This window comes from Erpetoichthys calabaricus, chromosome 11 (genome assembly GCF_900747795.2).
Source record: "Erpetoichthys calabaricus chromosome 11, fErpCal1.3, whole genome shotgun sequence".
Taxonomy (NCBI): domain Eukaryota; kingdom Metazoa; phylum Chordata; class Cladistia; order Polypteriformes; family Polypteridae; genus Erpetoichthys; species Erpetoichthys calabaricus.
This window is the reverse complement of record NC_041404.2, coordinates 157,288,365-157,314,621: the sequence shown is the minus strand read 5'-3', so window position 1 is coordinate 157,314,621 and position 26,257 is coordinate 157,288,365. Positions and strand designations below refer to the sequence as shown.

General features: G+C 42.2%; 1 long non-coding RNA gene across 4 annotated transcripts in view; it reads left to right on the top strand.

Moving 5' to 3' along the window:
* The first annotated feature begins 2,024 nt into the window (after nucleotides 1-2,024).
* LOC127529615 (uncharacterized) overlaps nucleotides 2,025-26,257 on the top strand; it is a 487,131-nt gene continuing 462,898 nt past the window's right edge. For all 4 annotated transcript variants that reach the window (XR_007936243.1, XR_007936242.1, XR_007936241.1 and 1 more), the window contains exon 1: nucleotides 2,025-2,041. This is a non-coding gene — a long non-coding RNA (uncharacterized LOC127529615). The remainder of the gene's footprint in view (nucleotides 2,042-26,257) is intronic.

Here is a 26,257-nt window from a genome sequence, read left to right as displayed (position 1 = left end):
GCAGCAGAGCCAAGACATGTGGTGCATGCAGGTTGTGAGGTGTAACACTAATTAACGCCCGTACGACAACATATTATACAATTGGTATACTACTTTTACAGAAATTAATTTTGAGGAAGTTCATAACTTAAACAAAACAAAATTACAAATAACATATTACACTTTGCTACAAATGCATATTAGGAGTGAAGCTCCATTTGAAATCAAGTAAGGTTTATCCTTCCTTTTGTGCCATACAGCATTTCTCGTTTTAATATTTCCACCGGTGTTACTGAGAAGGTTCAAAGAAGCTAAAAAGAGCACATTCTCAGGGAACATGCGGCCCTGTTGGACAAAAATGGAGACCTAGATCATTTTTTATTTAGAGTTTCTATTTTTATAATTACTAACATGAATTTTCTTATATTACATCCCATTTCTTTAAAACCTTACACACCAATTTAATAAGTCACACTAAAGCAAAACCAATATGCGTCTCTGTCTGGCAAAGCATTGACTCAACAACATGTTAACTTTGCTTGTTATGAAACTTTACCTACACAAATCCATCGAGGAGGCCCCTAACTATCATCTACACCAGGGGTCTCAAGTTCAGTCCTGGGGTGACCCTGGGGCTGCAGATTTTCATTCCAAATCAGCGGGTCACTCTTATGTCTTATCCATCCAATTCTTACATTATTCTCTTATATATCGGTCTAGTATGATGGTTACATTTAAAACAAATTCAGGACTCTGGATGTTTTTTTGCCATAGCTTTAAATGCCTAACTTTCTTTCATATTTTTTAACTCACCTTTTTCTCCCTAAATTGTATGCAAATAATGACAATTAATGAGGAGAAGTGCAGACGCAGATGCAAATGACACTGAATACTAAAGGGGAGCAGCTACCTCCAGTGTTAATTAGTAAGAAAAGGAAGAGCTTGATGTGGTGGTCCTCATGTTCGGTCCTGTCGACCACCATAACTGCAGGTGGTCATCTCAACATTTTCTTTGTACCAAACTCCCACCTTCATTAAATAAGCTGTTCTTAAATAAATTACAAAGTGCATCTTCTAATTTTGTATTATTACAACAGTGGGTTTACAATGAGATGAATCACTTTTTAGTTTTCTTCCTTTTTAAGATTCTGCTCTTTTTTAATGTTCTGGTTATTTTAGTCTTCTCTGCCTAATTAAGGCACAAATGAATATGACACTTAACTGTCAGCTCCCCTTTAGTAGTCCATGTCATTTGCACCTGCGTCTGCACTTCGTGTCACTAATTGTCAGGATTTGGATTCAGCAAACTGCATCAAAACAGGTGAATTAAAAAGAATTACGTAAAAGAAAGTTGAGAATTTAAAGCTATGGAAACATACACATTTCTGATTTTTTTTTCTTTTACACATAAATATGATACTGTACTAGCATATCTATAATGCAAAATAAAAGTAGAAAATTGGGAGAGAATTAAACAATCAGAACTTACGAAATTTGACAAACAAGAGAAGACCATTCAGTCCAGCAGGCTCATTTCTTTAGCTGTAGCTAAGCTGTCCCAGTATCTCATCCACATTTTTCTCAAAGGTTGTCAAGGTTTCTGCTTCATGTCTCTGTAGTTTGTTCATGTTTCCCACAACCTTCTGTATAAAGAAGTGCTTCCTGGTTTTGGTCTTAAACACACTTTCCCTTAATTTCCACTGATGTCCTCGAGTAGGTGAGTCAAGCTGAAAGAACATTGCTGGATCGACTTTATCAATGCCTTTGAGGAGTTTAAATACCTGGATTAGGTCCCCACAGTCTCCCTTGCTTGAGACTAAACAGGTTTAACTCTCGGCGTCTGTCACAGTAGGACATGTCCTTAACTGGGATGCACTGTGCAATCCCGTGTAGTGGGGAAGTGGCCCCAGCCTACACTCCAGACATCAGATAGTTCATGAGCCAAACAGGATCAATGGCGAGAAGAGACACTGACAAAAACTGAAGGGTGAAAGGTGAACTTTTATTTACAAGAGTGCTGTACAACAAAAACACAGTAGTGTCAGGCGGGCTTTGTTTAAAAGTCCTTCAGCACTGACACTCCTTCAAAAAGCAAATAAAAAGAAAAATGACAAAAAATGAAAAAATGGTATATTTACAACAAAACAGTGCACTCCTGCAAAAACGACACACATGCACACTCCAAAAATGAAGGAAGTCTTCTTTCTTTATCTTGGGCTCAGGAAGCTCCTCCAACAGGCAAAAATAAAGTAAAAAGAAATGCACAAGAAAAAAATTCAAGTGTGTGTATATACAAAAAGAAAAAAACAATTGCACCAATCCCAAAATCGAAACTATCCCAACACCAAGCAAGTATATATACCTCCACCAAAATTATCACTTGGAGATATATAAATATATGTACAAAAAGAATATTTACAAAGCTGTCACAAATCACAACTGCGCCTTCAATTGCTCAGCAGTACTTAATCCGACCTCGCCTTTAGGTTGGCTGGCAAATCCCCAGCAAGATTATCCAGCCAATCTGCCACCCCCATCTACCCCACACACCTATTCACATTCACGCCACGTGCCGCGACACGCCCCAAACACTTTTCTATTCAAAATTGAACCCCTGCCATTGTGTAAGCCCCTCCCCCTTTCCCTGGACGGCCAACGGTTATGCTGAGCTCAAGCACACCAGTTGATAAATCGCATTGATTCACAATACGGGATCCCCATTTCTGATTCAGTCTTGATTACAAACGCAAATGACGGCTTGCTCTTAAACCCGTCTGCGTTGGGCAGGCTGCGAGGACACTGGCGTGTTAATTTGAACATGTGTGGAGGAGCCTGTACTGGTTCCGTTATACCGACTCCACGTGTGTCCAGACCCACCGCGCCTCACAATGCTCACCCGCTAGAGTCCAGGGGTGGGCAATGTTGGTCCTGGAGAGCCACAGTGGCTGCAGGTTTTTGTTCCAACCCAGTTTCTTAATGAGAAGTCAATTACTGCTGATGAAGCACTTATTGCTTAAGTGACATTTTGATTCTTCATTTTTGTGGTCTTGTCTCTTAAGGTTCTCCACCCTTAATTGTTTATTTCCGTCTTAAACATCTGCACTCACTGTTTAATGGCTTCTTATTAGCAATAAGATATAAATGACAAAGCAGCCAGCAGTTCTCCATCTAACTTGTTTCCATTTACATCTGTGTGTGTTCATCATGCACTGTTTGATTTAATAAAACACTTAATAGAAAAATGTGACATTTTAGGCTTCAAATCATTTGGATGATATCCTTGCAAAGGAAAAAACATCTACGCTATAAGAACCTTACATTGCAGACTAACAAGCCATAAAATGAAATAAGGTCTGAGATTGGCAAGGATTGGTTTCTAATTAAGCAATTGGGTTGGAATGAAAATCTGTAGCCATTGCGGCCCTCCAGGACCAACATTGCCCACCCCTGCACTAGATTGCCCCGCGTTCCCACAACAACACAAACACACAAATGGTAAACACCCTTCTTTAACGCTGCCATACTTTACCCTTATAAATAACGCTGTTCAGTTTAAGGTTTCTTTTACTTAAATTTGGTAATGCGTGGCTCATGCACCTGGTTGCTCTCCTCTGCACAGCTTTAGTTGTTGCTATATCTTTTGTGTATCTTGATGACCAGGACTGCACACAATTCTCCAGATGTGGTCTCACTAGTGCAATTTAACGTCCCTTGACTTAAATTCAGTAGTGTTTATGATATTTTATTTGCCTTTTTAATCGCTTCAATGCACTGCTTAGACGATGAGAACGTTGCGTCAACATAAACCCATAAATCCTCTTCAGAGTTTGCCTCCTTTAGGTCATTGTCTCCCATCTTATATTTATAGCTGATGTTCCTTTTGCCCACCTGTTGCACTTTTCTACATTAAATTGCATTTTCCAAGTGTTTTCCGAGTTCTGAATAACAGAGGCGGCCTTAGCGGTGTACGGTGCCTAGGGCTGACAAACCCCACGTGGGGCCGGTTATGTCAAACGCTGTTACCGGTATGTGTGGACTGTATAAACTTGCATGCGAATTTAATAAAAATAATGTTAACATACACTGGATTTTTGCATTACAGTATTCAGCTAAACTTTTGCAATAAAACACGCAGACTTCATTAAAATATAACTGGAGAATATAACTTGACAAATCCTCTCAAACAGGACACATGGACCACAAAAGCAGGGCCCCTTTAGGCGCAGGGCCTGGGGCGGTCGCCCAACTTGCCACCCCTAAATGCCATTCTTGCTGAAGAATGTCCAGGTCTTTTTGAATTGTTTTTGCTTCCTTCTCCATGCTTGACATGTCACCAATTTTAGTATCATCTGTGAATTTCACAATTTTGCTAACTCTACCAAAACCTATGTCATTAATATAAATTAGCAAAAGTAACGGTCCAAAGACAGACCCCTGAGGGACTCCACTGAAGACCTCACTCCACTCAATCCTCATTCTCTTCTTATCTGTACTCTTTGTCACTTGATGGTTAACCAACATGAGATCCTGTTTTGTAGGTTGCCTCTCATTTCAGAATGAATTAATTAAATCAAAGAGAAGTAAGGCTGACCCATTGATTTGTGAAACTGGCTGAAATGAAAACCTGCAGTTTGTGCAACCAACTGAAAAACATGGTCATCGAAGATGAGAATGAACTGTTCACAAGTACATGAACAAGAAAAAAAAGTAAAAATACACATGTTGGTGAAATCAGGTTAGGTCATCTTGGGAAGCATGCACTGGTAGAGCGCCTTGCTGCATCCACCACACGATGAAACATCTTGGGATCCTGGTGTTGCCACCCCCCAGGCAGACACGCGGTCCAGTCCCACCCTCCAGAAATGACCATCTATCTGCCGCAGCTGGGTTTTACGTGGGAGTCTCCGTAGCCTGGTCCAGCCACTTGGGTCCTCAACAATGAGCCGGATCACCCTCGGGGAATCTCACCACATGGCCATAGTGACTCTCCCTCACAATGCAGGTAATGTGCCTCATTCTGAACTCCATGAGCAACACAAAGTAAAACCAGTGGTACCCAAGGATTCTCCAAAGAGACACAGCACCAAAGGAGTCTGGTCTTCATCTCAGGTCACTGGATAGCGTCCATGTCTGCCAACCATATAGCAAGACAGGAATCAACAGGACTCCAAAGATTTGGACTTTTGTCCTTTTGCATAGATATCGGGAGCGCCACATACCCCTTTCCAGTGTGTGGCTTTCCATGAACCCCCAATGCTCTCCCAATCTGTCTACTGACTTCATAGGAAGAGTCACCAGAGACATGAGTGTCACTGCCGAGGTAAGTAAACCTCTCGACGAGGTCGACACTCTCTCCACAAACAGACACACTGCTGATGGCTGTGCCCAAGATGTCATTAAAGGCCTGATGTTGGTTTTTATCAGGACACTCACAAGTCCAGACACTCAGACTCCTCACTCAGTCTCTCAAGCGCCCCAATCAGAGCCTCCATTGACTCCACAAAGATCACAGCATCGTCAGCAAAGTCAAGATCAGTGAATCTTTCTTCACCAACAGACGCCCCACAGCCACTGGACCCCATGGCCTTGCCCAACACCCAGTCCATGCAAGCACTGAACAGAGCAGGAGGAAGAACACACCCCTGACAAACCCCAGAATCAACTGGAAAAACACAGAGGTTCTGCCTCCACTCTGCACAGCACTCACTGTAACAGTGTACAGGCTGGCCATGATATTCAGCAACCTCAAGGGGATCCCGTGAATGTCCCACAAGGCAGCTCAATCAACTGAGTCAAACACTTTATGAAGTCAGGGCCGGCGTTTTAAATAATGCTGCCTGAGGCAAAGCACATTTTGGCTGCCCACCCCAATATACACCCATACTGGGCATGAGTCGGGACACTTGATCTGCATAAAATATGACACAGTACATCCTCGGAGCAATAGGCAAAACAAATATATAATTGTGTGTTTGGAAAAAAAGTAAGAAACATGAAAAGGATTATCTATAAACAATAGTATTAGGGTGTTGTACTGAGTTAGCCATAATGAATGAAGTGAGAAGTCAAGCAAAATGACACCTTTAATTGTCTAACTAAAAAATAAATAGCCAGTAAAAGGTGTCATTTTGTTGGACTCCTCACTATAAACAATACAAATGCACAAATTCATCACTGCTTCTGTTTGACCCAAATATCTTCATTTTTTTTTTCTTGAGTTTTGTAATTGAGAAACTGAACTCAAAATAAAACTCGGCTGTTTCGTTCATCCAGCAGCTGCTCTAAATTCCTCGGAAGTTACAGCTCTACAAGCTAAAAGGCGTCTGGCTTTTTTAATTAAACGCACACATTGCAAACTTAACGAGACGTTTAACAGATGTGGTACCTGTGACTGGCACCTTAATAACATTCCAGGAATGAACAGATTCTTACAAATTGACTACCAATATATGCCCAATATGACATGTGAAAATGAACGCCAGTATCAGTTACTGACATGGAGCACTTTGATGCTCGTACGCTCACAGTGTGGCTAAGTGGTGCAAATTGCAGGACTGACATGTCTGAAACTTTTAAAATGAAAAGAATTCTCACAGTTTGTAAAGGTAGTGTAGAAATTAGGCGCTTGATTTATAAGTAACTCTTATACTTCATGCTTAGCTGTCATTTTTATGTATTATTATTTAGCAATGTAAAAAAAATCTCTTGTATGAAAATGCCACTGCAGCCCAAGGACCGTACACCTCCACGATTAGATTGTGGTGAGGCATAAATTCAGGGCAAGGCGATGAAACCATTTCTAAAGTTTTGAGTGCTCCCAGGAGCAACGTGGCCTCAATGATTGTGAAATGGAAGAAGATTTGGAACCACCAGGACTCTTCCTAGAGTTTGCCATTTGGCTAAATGGAGGGACTGAGATAACCAATAAGCCAATGGTCACTCTAATAATGTTTCAGTCCTCTGCTGAGATGGGAAAGCTTACTTCAAAGGACACCCATCTGAGCAGCACTCCAACAATCAAGCCTATATGACAGCCTGCTTGGAATTTTCCAACTAGCATTTAAAGGGCGAGGAGAAAGATTCTCTGGTCTTATGAGGAGGAAATTAATTGAGCTCATTGTGTAGAAGATCTCCAAGCACTGTGTCTGGTGAAAACCAGGCACTGCTCATCACCTGCCTAATAACATCCCTATGGTGAAGCATGAAGGTGGCAGCATCATGCTATAAGTGTGCGTCTCATTGGCATGGACAGAGAGACTGGTCAGTATTGGGAGGGGGATTCAGCCAAATATAGAGCGATCCTTGATTAAAACCTGCTCCAGAGCACACATGACCTCAGACTGGGGCAATGGTTCAGCTTTCAGCACAACAATGACCCGAAGCATACAGCTAAGACAACGCAGGAGTGGCTTTGGGACACGTCTATGACTGATCTTGAGTGGTCTAACCAAAGCCCAGACATAAATCCACGGAATATCTGTGGAGAGACCTGAGGATGTCAGTTTACAGACACTTCCCACCAAATCTAACAGAGCTTTGAGAGGATCTGCCAGGAAGAATGGGATAAACTATCCAAATCCAGGAGTGAAAAGCTTATAGAAACTTGAAGCTGTAACTGCAGCCAAAGCGGCTTCTACAAAGTACTGAATTAAGGGTCTGAATACATGATTCTTAATAATTGTGCAAACCCTTCTGAAAACATGATCTCAATTTGTCATCAATGCTTATCGAGTGTAGACTGAAGGGTAAAATGTAAAAATGTATCCATCAAAAATGAAATCCACAATGCTATAAAGTGTGCAGAAAGTGAAAAATGCTTTCTGAATATACTGTATTATATAACTGTGTACTCCCTGTTGGTGTAATAACTCTAATTGTGTCAAATTAAACCTTAAAAGTGCATTGCTTTTATGCAGTATATAGTGCATCCAGAAAGTATTCACAGCGCATTACTTTTTCCACATTTTGTTATGTTACAGCCTTATTCCAAAATGGATTAAATTCATTTTTTTCCTCAGAATTCTACACACAACACCCAATAATGACAACGTGAAAAAAGTTTACTTGAGGTTTTTACAAATTTATTAAAAATAAAAAAACTGAGAAATCCCATGTACATAAGTATTCACAGCCTTTGCTCAATACTTTGTTGATGCACCTTTGGCAGCAATTCCAGCCTCAAGTCTTTTTGAATATGATGCCACAAGCTTGGCACACCTTTCCTTGGCCAGTTTCGCCCATTCCTCTTTGCAGCACCTCTCAAGCTCCATCAGGTTGGATGGGAAGCGTTGGTGCACAGCCATTTTAAGATCTCTCCAGAGATGTTCAATCGGATTCAAGTCTGGGCTGTGGCTGGGCCACTCAAGGACATTCACAGAGTTGTCCTGAAGCCACTCCTTTGATATCTTGGCTGTGTGCTTAGGGTCGTTGTCCTGCTGAAAGATGAACCGTCGCCCCAGTCTGAGGTCAAGAGCGCTATGGAGCAGGTTTTCATCCAGGATGTCTCTGTACATTGCTGCAGTCATCTTTTCCCTTTATCTTGACTAGTCTCTCAGTTCCTGCCGCTGAAAAACATCCCCACAGCATGATGCTGCCACCACCATGCTTCACTGTAGGGATGGTATTGGCCTGGTGATGAGCGGTGCCTGGTTTCCTCCAAACGTGATGCCTGGCATTCACACCAAAGAGTTCAATCTTTGTCTCATCACACCAGAGAATTTTCTTTCACATGGTCTGAGAGTCCTTCAGGTGCCTTTTGGCAAACTCCAGGTGGGCTGCCATGTGCCTTTTACTAAGGAGTGGCTTCCGTCTGGCCACTCTACCACACAGGCCTGACTGGTGGATTGCTGCAGAGATGGTTGTCCTTCTGGAAGGTTCTCCTCTCTCCACAGAGGACCTCTAGAGCTCTGACAGAGTGACCATCGGGTTCTTGGTCACCTGCCTGACTAAGGCCCTTCTCCACCGATCACTCAGTTTAGATGGTCGGCCAGCTCTAGGAAGAGTCCTGGTGGTTTTGAACTTCTTCCACTTATGGATGATGGAGGCCACTGTGCTCATTGGGACCTTCAAAGCAGCAGAAATTTTTTCTGTAACCTTCCCCAGATTTGTGCCTCAAGACAATCCTGTCTCGGAGGTCTACAGACAATTCCTTTGACTTCATGTTTGGTTTGTGCTCCGACATGAACTGTGGGACCTTACATAGACAGGTGTGTGCCTTTCCAAATCATGTCCAATCAACTGAATTTACCACAGGTGGACTCCAATGAAGCTGCAGAAACATCTCAAGGATGATCAGGGGAAACAGGATGCACCTGAGCTCAATTTTGAGCTGAGAATACTTATGTACATTGCTTTCTCATCCATCCATCCATTTTCCAACCTGCTGAATCCGAACACAGGGTCACGGGGGTCTGCTGGAGCCAATCCCAGCCAACACAGGGCACAAGGCAGGAACCAATCCCGGGCAGGGTGCCAACCCACCGCAGGACACACACAAACACACCCACACACCAAGCACACACTAGGGCCAATTTAGAATCGCCAATCCACCTAACCGGCATGTCTTTGGAATGTGGGAGGAAACCGGAGCGCCCGGAGGAAACCCACGCAGACACGGGGAGAACATGCAAACTCCACGCAGGGAGGACCCGGGAATCGAACCCAAGTCCCCAGATCTCCCAACTGCGAGGCAGCAGCGCTACCCACTGCGCCACCGTGCCGCCCTACATTGCTTTCTCCGTTTTTTTATTTTTAATACATTTGCAAAAATCTCAAGTAAACTTTTTTCACGTTGTCTTTATGGGGTGTTGTGTGTAGAATTCTGAGAAAAAAAAAGAATTTAATCCATTTTGGAATAAGGCTGTAACATAACAAAATGTGGAAAAAGTGATGCGCTGTGAATACTTTCCGGATTCACTGTATATGCTTTAAATGTTACACTTTCAGTTATGCTGTGTCAATTTATAATATAAAACATTTTTTTATTATTTGAAATTATCCATAGAGTTGTAAACTGAAACAAATCTGACTTTAATTTTCAAATATATATGTCACGTAGTAAATATCACCTACTGTATATACAGCACTACATCTCCATCTTAAGTCTTTCTAAAAGTGTTTTCTATTTTACTTTAAATCAATGACAACATTCATCACCAGTACAGTCAAAACCTGCAGATATCCATAGAAAGATCTAAAAGTGCATTTGTAATTTCAGTAATAGAGAAAGGCATAACTTCACAAGAACAATTTGATTCATCTGAAGCCGTTCCCTTTTTGTGAGCTGAATTTTATTCTTTTGATCAGTTTGTAGTTTTATCTTGAGCCAAGCAGCAGCAGGCAGAAGAGAAGATGAAATTAAGGAAGAGGTGACACGAGACAAAAATAAAGGAGAAACAGCCTGGGCCTGAGTGTGACCCTAAATGACAAGGAGATAAAAGTTCTATGTCACTCGGGACTCCTGAAGCCAGATGTGCCCCAGGACACAATTTTCTGATTCAGGGCTTTAATTCATTTCTGATTTATTAACCAGATGAAATCACATGGCAAAACGAAACAATCCAAGTGTATTTTCTTTTAGATGCCTTTTTATTTTTTTAAACTGTACGACATACCCCAAAACAAACTCTCCCACTGAACCCAACCCCCCAAATCAAAGAGACCACCACTAACTGGCTGGTTCACCCAGCTGATGTATTTACACAAATAATGATTTGCGACATTTCTCAATCATGTGTCATCAGTCATATGCTGTTTTCTTTTATAGTCAAAAATAGTGTGGATTTGGTGAAATTTCACAGCAAATACATTCTGTTTAGTGGTGACCTTGTTCAGAGAATATTTTCCTGGAATTTTGTCGTGTGGCTGGCTGAAACAATTTTTTTCCAGCATCCCATGATGCTTTGTGAGGCCAGCCTAACATTACAGAGTTGTAGCAGCCAATGTTAAATATGACAGCCCCTCCAAGTATATAACAAAAATCCTAGTATTGGACTAAAAATTTGTGGGAGAATTGAAAATACATTTAAACATAAAATGCGCATGCAAAAGGTAACTGGTAATGTGTCGGCGTATTTGTCTCTTAAAGGTAATGTGACCTGCGTGTGATAGTGAGGCTATCCCTTTGACAATATTACCCAGAGTGCTGTGCAGTTAATGCAAACAGAAAGGAGGTAAGAAGTCAAATGCTTTAGTGTTGCACTTGTTTGGATCAGCGGCAGTGAGTGAGCAAAAACATCTGGGGGGGAAACAGAATAAGATGACTTTTTGGTTGTTCAAGTGAGGTGAGTACCTGCCATTGAATCTGTGGGGACACAAGCCTTAGTGAATTCATGCTTCTCATCTGCCACTGTCTGCAACAAATTTGTTTATGTTCTGATATTTAATCCTATTAATTTTATTTCACTGTGGTACAGAGGCCTCATAGCTTAAATCACATTTTTAGCCACAATAATCGGCCCAGGATAGTTGGCAGATACTTCCTTAGCCCTCAGGGACACTTCAAAGACCACTGCACCATTTTAATCCACTCAAAGCTAGTTCAGCTTCTCCATCCCCACTGACATTTAGTTTTAGTTAGTTCCCAACAGTGGCGCAACTAGGGGCGGGTGGAGGAGGCGGTCTGCCTCAGGTGGCACCTTACTGGGGGCAGCATTATTGGTCAAAAGGCTCAGTACAAATCATGTATAAGCAGCAGGGTTCAGAAAAATATCACTCTTGAATGAAAAAAGTAAAATTCTCTGATTTTTATCCACAAATGCTTCAAAAATAATTATCAGATTGTCCTTCTGTGACGGCGTTAGACACAGCAGTTGAAAATTATGAGACAATAACAAAAATAAACATAAACATTACACTGATAATAATTTCTAGGAAGATAAGCAACTAATTTACAATTAATAATTTTGTTATCAATCCGAATGCCTTTTTGCTTTGCCCACAAAACATCCCCACCTATCACTTGTGCACTACACTGGTTCTGGTTTTCGCAGCGTAATTATATTAAACTAATAATTAGAACACGGATTATCAGTGCATCTGTACTATATTCTTGTCTAGTTGATGCTTATAAATAATTATATTTGAAAAAATATTGCTGTTTCTCTATATATAAATAAATCTATGCAAAATTTCTCTCAATTTTTCTTAATACATCATTTTATTTTTCTATTTAAATAAGTTAACATATTCAGATATGTTGGAGGGCGTCAAATTGAAGCACCTCCCTGCCCCGAGTGGCATGAACTCCAGCTACGCCACTGGTTTCCAAACATTTTCTCAATTTCACTGAAGCTGAGGTGAAACAAATTCATTGAGGTTCTCTCATCTCTAGTCATAAATATCCCCATTACACACCTAATGGGAGCTACAAAATTATGTTCACTGGAAATCTCTTCCAAGAAGGCTAAATCCATCCCCTTTCTGATTTGTCCCCTGCATGAGGCTCCCCATTTGAGCACCCTGGGATATGCTGTAGTCACAGGTGGTGCCCATCTGTCATGACCTACATGGCACAAAGCATTAATGGCCGTGCAAACAAATCCATGCTTTTAGCAAGTCTCCTAATTCATAATTTTACTCCAGCAGCGTCCTGAGTTGTCATCTGTTATGTAGGACTTGTCAATCCTGTCCAAGTTTCAAAGAATGCGCCAGTGGTGACATTGAACGGCACCCTATGGATGTGTCACTTTCGCAGTCATACATCCCGAGTGAAACCTTGAGATGTTACAGAATTGAAAACTAGCCTGCACCGTGTCAACTCTGCATTCCCAAAAGTCTCCTCTGATATCTTCTCATATTCGGGACATCTCCTTTCTATTGTGTGCTCTGCAGATTTCACAATGCCAGAGCGCAGCTTCCCAGGTGACATTTAGGAGAGTCTCTCTCTCTCTCTCCCGCTCTCTTTGCAAAGCAGTCAAATCAATGCAAATGAGACATGATTCTTCCTGCAAGAATAAATCCAGAGGGGCGACAGTAGCTTCCACATTCTTTTTCTTTGCTGCTATCTTATCAATGACAGACACGCAGCTCAAAATGAAATATCATATTTCCTTCCATAGTTCAAAGATATATTTTTGGCAGTGGACAGGGATCAGCATGGCCACTCTCAGCCATCCATGGTTATGCAGCAGGCTGCTATGCACTGTGTGTTCTGCTCATGACCAGCAATAATGTTTTCAGCAATTTCTGCTACAGTAGATTTTCTGGGGGAATCGGACCAGATGGGTTAGCATCAATGAGCACTGGGCCCTTTTGTCGACTCACCGGTTGTCCTTCCTCTGATCTCTTTTGGTAGGTACCAACAACTGCATATTGAGAAAGCCCCACAAGACCTGCCATTTTGGAGATGCTCTAACCCAGTGGTCTAGCCATCACAATTTTTCCCTTGTCAAAGTCGCTCAGATCCTTACGTTTGCCCATTTTTCCTGCTTCCAGCACAGCACCTTTAAGAAGTGACTGGTCACTTTCTGCCCTCATATTTGCCATTGTAATAAGATCATCAGTGTGATTCACTTCAACCGTCAGTGGTTTTAACAATGCGGCTGATCAGTGAATAACACTAACAACTCAGGTACAATCTTTGCAGTCTCCAAACTGCTGCTTTTCTTCTGATTCCCTAATTTACTCACTGTTAGTGTTATTTTTTTTCCTTAGCAGAACACAGATGGCATTCCTTCTGACACCAAGGGAGTGGTGTGAGTCAGAACCTGTGGTGTGAATGTGTAAGAAGTGGACAAATCTGAAAAAAATCATTGGAATGAGCCATGGAAAATTAGAGTGGTGTTGGAGGGTAGTAAACCTCACATGAAGAGGCGAGGGAGAAACACGGAGTTTGACAATGTGTTAGGATGAAGGGCACCAGAGACGATAAAATGACAGCCAAATAATGCCATACAAAATCAGACAAAAGTGCAACCAACATGTTGGATGATAAAATGTCAGCCCAATAATGCCATGCAAATCATACAAAACAGCAACCAACATATGTCTAGAGGGGGATGGGTGGTCTCGTGGCCTGGGAACCCCTGCAGATTTTATTTTTTTCTCCAGCTGTCTGGAGTATTTTTTCTTTTTTCTGACCATTGGACCTTACCTTTATTCTATGTTAATTAGTGTTACCTAATTCTATTTTCCTATTTATTTTGTCTTTTTTCTCTTTCGTCATTATGTAAAGCACATTGAGCTACATCATTTGTATGAAAATGTGCTATATAAATAAATGTTGTTGCTGTTATCAGATGATAAAATGTCAGCCCAATAATGCCATGCAAATCATACAAAACAGCAACCAACATATTAGATGATAAAATGTTGGCCAAATAAAGCCATGCAAATCATACAAAACAGCAACCAAAATATTAGATGATAAAATGTAAGACTAATAATGCTATGCAAATTATGTAAAATGGTAACCAACATATTAGATGATAAGATGTCTGTGACGCACGAGTCCCTGTCTTGCACACCAAAACACAAGGCTGAGTCTCAGTACTTTAGCAAAACCAGCTTTATTCAACTTGAAACAGGAACAGCAGGGTTATTTATTTCAGGGGGATCTACCACTCTCCTATACACAAATACAGCAAACGGGTATAGTCGGGGCCAGGTCATTGGCCACATTATACTGTTTCCTGCATTTAAAATGTTCCTTGCATCACCCATTGACGACATGCATGTATAGTGCAATCTCGATCAGCTCATAGTTGTTTCTGCGGTGCTATGCTGCTGCGCTGAGAACCTGTGGTTGCCTCGTCAACGGACAAGCAGTCCTCCACAGACGCGGCGGTCACGCTTCAGCGTCCCCTCCTGTTGGGGGGGGTGGGGGGGGGGGTGGTCCTAAAAGAGTTCAGAATCCTCACAATGTCAGCCAAATAATGTTAAGCAAATTATACTAAACAGCAACCAACATATTCGATGATAAAATGTTAGCCAAATAAAGCCATGCAAATCATGCAAGACCTGGCAACATATTATTTTATAATAGAGTGCAACCACCAAAGGACAATATGAAAAGATCTCTCAACATCCAATATTCAACACCGAAAGAAGACGTGCAAATGAGTATTCAAAAATTTCCACATTTTTGTTCAATAGGCAACTGGCTATTATTTATTGTACTTAAGTAATCAAGATGATTCATGATAATGATGATGACTACTTGAAAATATCGAGATGTGTAAGTTCACGCACACTTGAAATTGCATCACAAAAATCAATCAATGGGTATTTTAAAGGGCTTCAAGTCCCATGGCGGAGCTGAAAAGTTCAGGTGGCACCTGCAAACTGTCTGCCAAGAACACCATGGGGTGAGTCCGGAAACAGGCTGGCACCACCAGGCCCGTGCACGCCTTCACATACTTCAAAAGAAATATTTTTCTAGTGAAGAAATTGCACTGAGCATATCATCGAAAATTAGAAGAATGGGATTATGACACAGCTTGTAATGGACAGGTGCCATGTCCAGGTGCTGTTCTTGCCTAGTGCCCTATGCTTGCTGCAATAGGCTCCAGCCCCCTGTGACCCTGCTTAGGATTAAGTGGGCTTTGTAAAAGTATGGTAGGGTGATTATGACCTCTAAGGTGAGTTTGACGTAAACATTTTAATAATACAATAAATAAGGGTTTCTTAAAAACCATTCCTTCGGGGAATCCAACATGGGAAGGGTCGTCACAGCAGGTTAGGTCCGTCTAGGAGAATTGTGGATAATTATCAGAGCATGCGGTGGGGTCGATTGCTAAATCAATCTGCAATGACCCACTACAATCCACTTCACAAATCATTTGCCACCACAAAATATAATGGCAATTCACAACCCATAATTTAAGAAACTTTACATTAAATTATTGACTTTGTTTTTCATTTTTGAAATAAACAGTGCCATCTCATCGGGGATGAGGGGGCATTATCCCACCTGCTCTTAAAGCAGACATGCCACAGGATGTTAAAAATATTGCACTTGCCCTACAAAGTCTGCAACACATAAAACAACAAACCATCTATGGGTGCCAAGGACACAGAACAAGCTTGTCATTCTCTTCAGCCCTCGAGGAATGAAGTTGCTTTTTATTACTGTTCCCCCCCCCCCCCCCCAACTTACTTTCACAGAGCCACGTTTTCAAGAACATCTGATATATTTATTTTTCAGACAGCTCTTTCTAAATAAAGACCATACTGTATACATTTTTCTCAGTACATTTTTAATGCTGGAATGTGTCAGGGCTGCGGGGGGTTGTCAGGTTTTGCTCATGTAACAGGATTCCCTGGATCCCCTTTAAGCAGATGTAACATTTTGCACTCTGGACGGCTCCTCGATAAGGGCAGAGCTGTAACCTCAACTAATATATGGTGCCATGCTGAGCCCTTTTTTTTTGAGCCACTGAGCCTCTTTTGTGAGTCTGCATGTGGATGTTAGTCATCAAAGCCTTCAAGATTTCAAGCATTTAAAGAATATATGCTAGAACTTTAGAAAATGAGACTTTGTTTCTATGATGCTTGAATTACATGTATAAATGTAACAGAGAATGATGCACTACCATTTGCATCTTATCTGGGATGGCACCTGGATGCTGCATTCACTTGTGTACTGTTGGCAGCTAAATTCTGTATTCCTGGACAAGGCTGGCTGATCACCTTGCCGGCTCTGATCAGGTACGTGGTACCACCCCGGGGTAAGAGAGGGCGCTGTCACTAACTGTCTTGTCTCTTCCCTCTGCAGCTCAGAGAAGGCAACCACTCCCACAGGCCCCGCCCTTTCCTGTCTGATGCATATAAAAGGGCCTGCCCCCAGAATGTGTCCTCATGTGCCTGTTTATTTCTCCACCTTTTTAGTTAATTTTTCTCCAAAGAAAATGAAATGTGAAGGCTCTGCTGGCACCCCAACTATTTTTGGGACTCTGCAAGTCACTCTGTTGCACAGATGTTTGGACATCTAACAAGAGTTACAGTACATTGTAAAAACATTACAAATTAAAAACGGCCAAAAGCATAGACTGCTGTGCTGTTATACTGACTCAAAGAAAGACAGTGAAGATTTTTATTAAAATGATGAGGAGATGCATGTAGTCAGAGAGCAAACCAAAGTTCATTTTTATTTAGCCCACTAATCAAAAAAACTAAATTTCAGGAATGAGACCAAATGTTCATAACTCAGGAAGTCACAACGCAAAGAATACTAAGGGGAAAGGGAAAGACTCAGATATCCCAGAATAGTCCTTTAAGCCATCACTCCAAAGATGTCAGAAGTGGGTTGAATCCCAGGAAATTCTGAGAAAATTGCAATGGAAACAATCAATGCAAAAATTCCAAAATTGCGGCACTCGGAAAATAAGGCAGAAGAGCTAGCAGTTCAGCTTGGTGGCCACATAAGCAAAGCCCAGCTTCTTTATAAAAAAACACACTTCCCTGCTACAAAAAAAGCAGGCAAAAAGAGAGCAGGAGATGAACTGTAAACTTAAATATAACAAAAGTCAAAACCAGAACATCAAGAAAACCAGCCACCAAAACCAAAACACCAGCCAAACATCATAAGCAAAATATTCTCACCGTGATCCTTAAACTGAAAGTCACTAAAAAAGACAAATACGCTGGAAACTCCTAACAACAGTCTCAGACACCAATGAGCATGCAGCATCGGCTTTTAAAGCGTCATGCTGATGACATCATAAAGAAACTGACTTTCAGGAAACACCCCCTAACAACCATGCATAGCAACGTAGAGACAGGGCCACAAAATGGTGACACCAATGACAAAACAATATGGCATCACAAAAAAATAAGAATAACAATAATTCACAGCGCATCACTTTTTCCACATTTTGTTATGTTACAGCCTTATTCTAAAATGGATTAAATTCATTTTTTTCCTCAGAATTCTACATACAACACCCCATAATGACAACGTGAAAAAAGTTTATTTGAGGTTTTTACAAATTTATTAAAAATAAAAAAACTGAGAAATCCCATGTACATAAGTATTCACAGCCTTTGCTCAATACTTTGTCGATGCACCTTTGGCAGCAATTCCAGCCTCAAGTCTTTTTGAATATGATGCCACAAGCTTGGCACACCTATCCTTGGCCAGTTTCGCCCATTCCTCTTTGCAGCACCTCTCAAGCTCCATCAGGTTGGATGGGAAGCATCGGTGCTCAGCCATTTTAAGATCTCTCCAGAGATATTCAATCGGATTTAAGTCTGGGCTGTGGCTGGGCCACTCAAGGACATTCACAGAGTTGTCCTGAAGCCACTCCTTTGATATCTTGGCTGTGTGCTTAGGGTCGTTGTCCTGCTGAAAGATGAACCATCGCCCCAGTCTGAGGTCAAGAGCGCTCTGGAGCAGGTTTTCATCCAGGATGTCTCTGTACATTGCTGCAGTCATCTTTCCCTTTATCCTGACTAGTCTCCCAGTCCCTGCCGCTGAAAAACATCCCCACAGCATGATGCTGCCACCACCATGCTTCACTGTAGGGATGGTATTGGCCTGGTGATGAGCGGTGCCTCGTTTCCTCCAAACGTGACGCTTGACATTCACACCAAAGAGTTCAATCTTTTTCTCATCACACCAGAGAATTTTCTTTCTCATGGTCTGAGAGTCCTTCAGGTGCCTTTTGGCAAACTCCAGGTGGGCTGCCATGTGCCTTTTACTAAGGAGTGGCTTCTGTCTGGTCACTCTACCATACAGGCCTGATTGGTGGATTGCTGCGGAGATGGTTGTCCTTCTGGAAGGTTCTCCTCTCTCCACAGAGGACCTCTGGAGCTCTGACAGAGTGACCACTGGGTTCTTGGTCACCTCCCTGACTAAGGCCCTTCTCCCCCGATTGCTCAGTTTAGATGGCTGGCCAGCTCTAGGAAGAGTCCTGGTGGTTTCAAACTTCTTCCACTTACGGATAATGGAGGCCACTGTGCTCATTGGGACCTTCAAAGCAGTAGAAATTTTTCTATAGCCTTCCCCAGATTTGTGCCTCAAGACAATCCTGTCTCGGAGGTCTACAGACAATTCCTTTGACTTCATGCTTGGTTTGTGCTCTGGCAAGAACTGTCAACTGTGGGACCTTATATAGACAGGTGTGTGCCTTTCCAAATCATGTCCAATCAACTGAATTTACCACAGGTGGACTCCAATGAAGCTGCAGAAACATCTCAAGGATGATCAGGGGAAACAGGATGCACCTGAGCTCAATTTTGAGCTTCATGGCAAAGGCTGTGAATACTTATGTACATGTGCTTTCTCAATTCTTTTATTTTTAATAAATTTGCAAAAATCTCAAGTAAACTTTTTTCACGTTGTCATTATGCAGTGTTGTTTGTAGAATTCTGAGGAAAAACATGAATTTAATCCATTTTGGAATAAGGCTGTAACATAACAAAATGTGGAAAAAGTGATGCGCTGTGAATACTTTCCAGATGCACTGTATATGTCAAGAGACGGTAACTTATAATAATGACCGTTCGGGAGATTACTTGATGTGCAAAACCTTCATGAACTGTCACATAACCCTGAAACAAAATTTTAAACAGAGGAACAATAAATTTATTTCCATCTGAATCATTAACACTATGTAGCCATTAGCCCCCATAGTAGCGGTGTTGCGGCCAAGACTAGCGCTTTTCTGTTAGCTCAGTCTGTAAGGAGACCTCTTCTGAGCCACACATTGAGGGTTCATGGTTGACCAACGGCTGCTCACCATTGTGCAAATCTGTGAACTGAGATGCTTTATGGTGCAAGTCCACAGCAATACTAGATGAGAAGGGTGGGAGTTGCACTGTGGGTAGGTGGAGTGGAGTGACAGAAAAGGACAACGCTGAGAAAGAAGGAGCTTACCTAATGACACCAGATAGCCTTCTGTTCACAGTGTCCAGAAGCAGTCTCCCACTGCAAGGAGATCACTTCTGAGTCAGATGTCACGGCTGACCACCAGCCGTTCACTACGGTGAAAATCTAAGATGCTCTGTAGTGTGAGTCCATAATAATAGCAGGGTGGGATTTGCACTGTGGATGGATGAAGTGTAGTTGTGGAGTTGCACAGAGAAGGAGCCTAAGTGAAAGAAAGCTCAGCTGATGTCACCAGGAAGTGCTCCACTGACAGTGTTTCTGCACAGCCACGACTAGTAGTTCTCCTATTAGTTCAACCTGTAAATAGACCACTGGTAGTTCAACACAATGCAAATCTGTGAACTGAGATGCTTCATGGTATGAGTCCACATTATATAATAGTTCATTTTGGAGTATATGCTTCCACATAATAAAAAACCTAAAGTGTAGGGTCAGTGTCAAAATAAACATATTTTTCACGATAATACACTTGGTGTAGTCAGCAGGATTAACTGGTAAGTTTTAACGTAAAGTCCCAATTATTGCTAAATTTCATGTTCCAGTAGCCAATTAAAGACAGCAAGTAGGAATACATGGAAGGGTATCAGCTTAAGAAAAGTAAAGGGTGGATTTTCTTACTGGTCTGAGGAAGATGGTAGCCGGTAATACAAGCTTTAGAAACAACTGCCACTCCCAATCCTCGAAAAGTGGATTTAAGGACAGTTAGGAAGCTGACCCCTAGAAATGTAAAGAAGGCCCTCGATCAGCTGGATCTGCACAAGGTTAAGACGAGATAAAAAGGCAGCATCCTCTGTGGGGTGGTTGTTGACAGGTATCATTGGAACAATTGAAGAGCAGAGTAAAGATTTAAAGCAAGAAAATGAGAAGGAGCAGTTTCCCTGCATTGTTAATCTACCTGTGGTTTCTCCAGGTGAAGGTGTCATATAATACTACTGTTTGGAGTATATGCACTCATATAACAAAGAAAGTTTAGGGTCAGTGTGAAAAGAAAAGCATTTTCTACGATAATACACTTGGTGTAGTCGGCAGGATTAATTGGTAAGTGGTAACGTAATGTCCCAGTTGTTGCTAAATTCCATGTTTCAGTAGCCAATTAAAGACAGTAAGAAGGAAGATATGGAAGGGAAACAGCTCGAGAAAAGTAGTGGTGGATTTTCTTACTGGACTGAGGAAAATGACAACCAGTAGTGCAAGCTTTAGAAACAGCTGCCCCCAATCCTCCAAAAATGGATTTAAGGACAGCTAGCAAGCTGGCCCCATGGAAATGTGAAGACAGCTCTCCAGGAGTTGGATCTGCAGAAGGTAAAGGCAGAAGACAAAAGGGCAGAATCTTCTATGAGGTGATTGTTGACCTGTATGATTAGAACAATTGAAGAGCAGTGTAAAGCTTTACACCAAGAGAATGCAAAGCAGCAGGCAAAGGTTATTATACCTGTAAATGAGCTGTTTGCCTGCATTGTTAATCTACCTGTGGTTTCTCCAGGTGAAGGTGTTATATAATACTACTGTTTGGAGAATATGCACTTGTATAATAAAGAATCTAAAGCTGAGGGTAAGTGTAAAAAGAAAATTATTTTCCACAATGTTGCAGCCCCCTAAGCTCAGCTCCTTATTTAAAGGGCCAGCTGCTCCTGGTAGTCCATAGTGGGTCACAGGAGCCACCATACATCCATCCTGCCATCTAGTAGCTTCTGTCCAACCCATCCAGCCTATCCTAGTTTTGGCTCCTGTACTTTTGTACCCCCAAACTAATTACTTCTGATCCATTCTGTCCATTTTGTCCCCCACCCATGCATCACTGCTATTAGGTAAATGCATTCCTCCATATCTTGTGAATGTAAGAGTGAGAGTGTCCTGTAACAGACTGGTCCATCTGCCCCACCTTGCCACGATAGACACCAGCACCCCGTAACTCAAAACTGAATAAGTGAGTTAGAACATAATTGGATAGATTTTTTATAGCACCTTTCTATGTTGAACAAGGTCCCAAGCTGCTGTGTATGCTCATAACCATTCAGCTTTTCCAGATTATTCCACTTTGCACTGACAGTTTAACTGATTTTCTCAGTGAATCATGGCAGGGAGTTTCAATCTGTTTTTACGGTGCAAAGCCTCAGCCATGAAACCAGAACTTCTACAAAGAACACCAAGCACCAGCAGTATGGCCCTCTGGACATATTTTTTGTTATTGTGGGGCTTTTCTATTGCATTGAGAAATCAGAAATGCCCATAAAGTGCTCCAGCTTTCAGGTTATGTCCCATGAAAGCCCATTCATTCTGTGGTGGCCTTTGAGTTGCACATGTCTGGTCTCCTCCTTCAAGTCTGTTCCCATTTACTTTTGAACCATTCCACCCTGAGCTGACATTATGCGTGTTAGCAATTTCCTTGTCAACCCCAGCGCACGTCCTGAAATCTGCCAACTTGGTAAACATCTCACCCCCTTTTCACTGGCCTGATATTTATTTATTAATTTGCAGCCACTCGGTAGTGCGGAAGACTCGGGCAAAACATAAAGAATGAGGTCATGTTTATCTTCCCAGTCTGTTCATTTTGAAACCCTGGTACATTCAGCTCGCTGCTTCTGGGCTGAATAAATAAAACCTCCCATTAGAGATAGGGAAAGTGGAGCAGGCTGCCGTGTGATGTACTGCAGATGTGGCCCTGTACTTTATTAACTGGGTCGCTTGTCAGTGTTAAGACCTGCGGTTTTCTTCTTTTTTCCTTCTTTTTTTTTCCTTATCCATGTGAGTTCTGGAATAATCTGCTGAATGCATGTTACTTGAATTTAGAGTTAAGGCAGATGTGGGTAAATGCCTTTCCCATTAATATGGTCATATTTTATAAAGAATAGATGCATTGTTTGGATGCCACAATGTAACTGTATAATGTGAGCTTTTCAAGGTCATCAAAAAAACAAAACAAAAAGAGAATAAAAGAACGGGAGGCAAAAAGACTTGTTGAAATTCATTCCAGAGATATTTTCACTAATTAGGAATCACATGAGAAAAGCACCTTCTGCGAAAGGCATTAAATGGTGACATGCCCTGAACAGCTTCCCTTCTTCTGTCTACAGGATTCTCGTCACTCCATCTCAGTAACTGCAAAGGTGACTCGAGTGTGGAAAGCAACTGTCTGAGCCAGTTGAGCCAAAGGAGGACTCTGTCGACACAGTCAGGTCCCTTAATTCACAATGGATTCATTTAATTTTAGCCCCTCTGCGTGTCTGCCGCTGTTCTATTATATAAACTAATAGAGTCACATACTGTAGGCACGACCTGGAATCTTAGATGGCATACTGCATCTTCTGACCACTGGCCAAGTCCAAATGACATTCTCAGAAGAGTGCGGGATCTTAGCTCAGCAATGACTTAGACCTCAACCCGTCTCCTTGCCTATTCACTTTCCTGTCCCTTTAAAGGAATACCCCACCCAAAAAAATATTTTTTATATGTTACTTGCCTCATGTAGTTGGTAGTGATAATCGAGAAAAAGCTTTAATCTTATGTTTTCATGCAGACAAAGTTTCAGATATAACAGGCATTTATGGTGACCAACAAATGTTATCTAAAACAGCTATGCAAAAATCTCACGTTACTTGTGTCAGATAATTCATGTGTCAAGTCATCTACAAGTATACTCACAATATCCCAAACACTCTGTCATTCCAACAGATGGCACATCACAAACACTAACACTACTTTTACATATTCTATACCAAATGGTATATAACAGAGATATATGCATTACATACGTCATTCCAACAGATGACACATCACAAACGTTTGTAACATTAAAATGCATTGCATTTGTCATTACAAAACACTGCGCAGCCAGGGTGTTGAGGGGGTCCGGTTTGGTGGGCTCAGGATTGGGTCACTGCTTTTTGCAGATGATGTTGTCCTGTTTGCTTCATCAGGCCGTGATCTTCAGCTCTCTCTGGATCGGTTCGCAGCCGAGTGTGAAGCGGCTGGGATGAGAATCAGCACCTCCAAATCCGAGACCATGGTCCTCAGCCGGAAAAGGGTGGAGTGCCCTCTCAGGGTTGGTGGAAAGATCCTGCCCCAAGTGGAGGAGTTCAAGTATCTCGGGGTCTTGTTCACGAGTGAGGGAAGAATGGAGCGTGAGATCGACAGGCGGATCGGTGCGGCATCCGCAGTAATGCGGGCGCTGCATCAGTCTGTCGTGGTGAAAAAGGAGCTGAGCCGCAAGGCGAAGCTCTCAATTTACCAGTCCATCTATGTTCCTACCCTCACCTATGGTCATGAGCTATGGGTAGTGACCAAAAGAACGAGATCGCGAATACAAGAGGCTGAAATGAGTTTCCTTTGCAGGGCGTCTGGGCTTTCCCCTAAAGATAGGGTGAGAAGCTCAGTCATCCGTGAGGGGCTCAGAGTAGAGCCGCTGCTCCTCTGCATCGAGAGGAGTCAGATGAGGTGGCTCGGGCATCTGATCAGGATGCCTCCTGGACGCCTCCCTGGTGAGGTGTTCCGGGCACGTCTAACCGGGAGGAGGCCCCGGGGAAGACCCAGGACACGTTGGAGGGACTATGTCTCTTGACTGGCCTGGGAACGCCTTGGGATTCTCCTGGAAGAGCTAGAAGAAGTGGCCGGGGAGAGGGAAGTCTGGGCATCTCTGCTCAAGCTGCAATCCCGACCTCGGATAAGCGGGAGACAATGGATGGATGGATGCTTTTATGAATTCCAAAACAAATGGTATGTAACAGGGATGTATGCATTACAGTGCATCCAGAAAGTTTTCACAGCGCATCACTTTTTCCACATTTTGTTATGTTACAGCCTTATTCCAAAATGGATTAAATTCATTGTTTTCCTCAGAATTCTACACACAACACCCCATAATGACTACGTGAAAAAAGTTTACTTGAGGTTTTTGCAAATTTATTAAAAATAAAAAAATTGAGAAAGCACATGTACATAAGTATTCACAGCCTTTGCCAAGAAGCTCAAAATTGATCTCAGGTGCATCCTGTTTCCCCTGATCATCCTTGAGATGTTTCTGCAGCTTAATTGGAGTCCACCTGTGGTAAATTCAGTTGACTGGACATGATTTGGAAAGGCACACACCTGTCTATATAAGGTCCCACAGTTGACAGTTCATGTCAGAGCACAAACCAAGCATGAAGTCAAAGGAATTGTCTGTAGACCTCCGAGACAGGATTGTCTCGAGGTACAAATCTGGGGAAGGTTACAGAAAAATTTCTGCTGCTTTGAAGGTCCCAATGAGCACAGTGGCCTCCATCATCCGTAAGTGGAAGAAGTTCGAAACCAACAGGACTCTTCCTAGAGCTGGCCGGCCATCTAAACTGAGCGATCAGGGGAGAAGGGCTTAGTCAGGGAGGTGACCAAGAACCCGATGGTCACTCTGTCAGAGCTCCAGAGGTCCTCTGTGGAGAGAGGAGAACCTCCCAGAAGGACAACCATCTCTGCAGCAATCCACCAATCAGGCCTGTATGGTAGAGTGACCAGATGGAAGCCACTCCTTAGTAAAAGCACATGGCAGCCCGCTGGAGTTTGCCAAAAGGCACCTGAAGGACTCTCAGACCATGAGAAAGAAAATTCTCTGGTCTGATGAGACAAAGATTGAACTCTTTGGGGTGAATGCCAAGCGTCACATTTGGGGAAAACCTGGCACCATCCCTACAGTGAAGCATGGTGGTGGCAGCATCATGCTGTGGGGATGTTTTTCAGCAACAGGAACTGAGAGACTAGTCAGGATAAAGGAAAGATGACTGCAGCAATGTACAGAGACATCCTGGAGGAAAACCTGCTCCAGAGCGCTCTTGACCTCAGACTGGGGCGACGGTTCATCTTTCAGCAGGACAACGACCCTAAGAACACAACCAAGATATCAAAGGAGTGGCTTCAGGACAACTCTGTGAATGTCCTTGAGTGGCCCAGCCACAGCCCAGACTTGAATCCGATTGAACATCTCTGGAGAGATCTTAAAATGGCTGTGCACCGACGCTTCCCATCCAACCTGATGGAGCTTAGAGGTGCTGCAAAGAGGAATGGGTGAAACTGGCCAAGGATAGGTGTGCCAAGCTTGTGGCATCATATTCAAAAAGACTTGAGGCTGTAATTGCTGCCAAAGGGCATCGACAAAGTATTGAGCAAAGGCTGTGAATACTTATGTACATGGATTTCTCAGTTTTTTTATTTTTAATAAATTTGCAAAAACGTCAAGTAAACTTTTTTCACGTTGTCATTATGGGGTGTTGTGTGTAGAATTCTGAGGAAAAAATGAATTTAATCCATTTTGGAATAAGGCTGTAACATAACAAAATGTGGAAAAAGTGATGTGCTGTGAATACTTTCCGGATGCACTGTACATTACTCATTCCAACAGAAGGCACATCACAGACATTTGTAATAATAAAATGATATTCTATTTGTCATTTCAACAGATGGCACATCACAAACACTAACGCT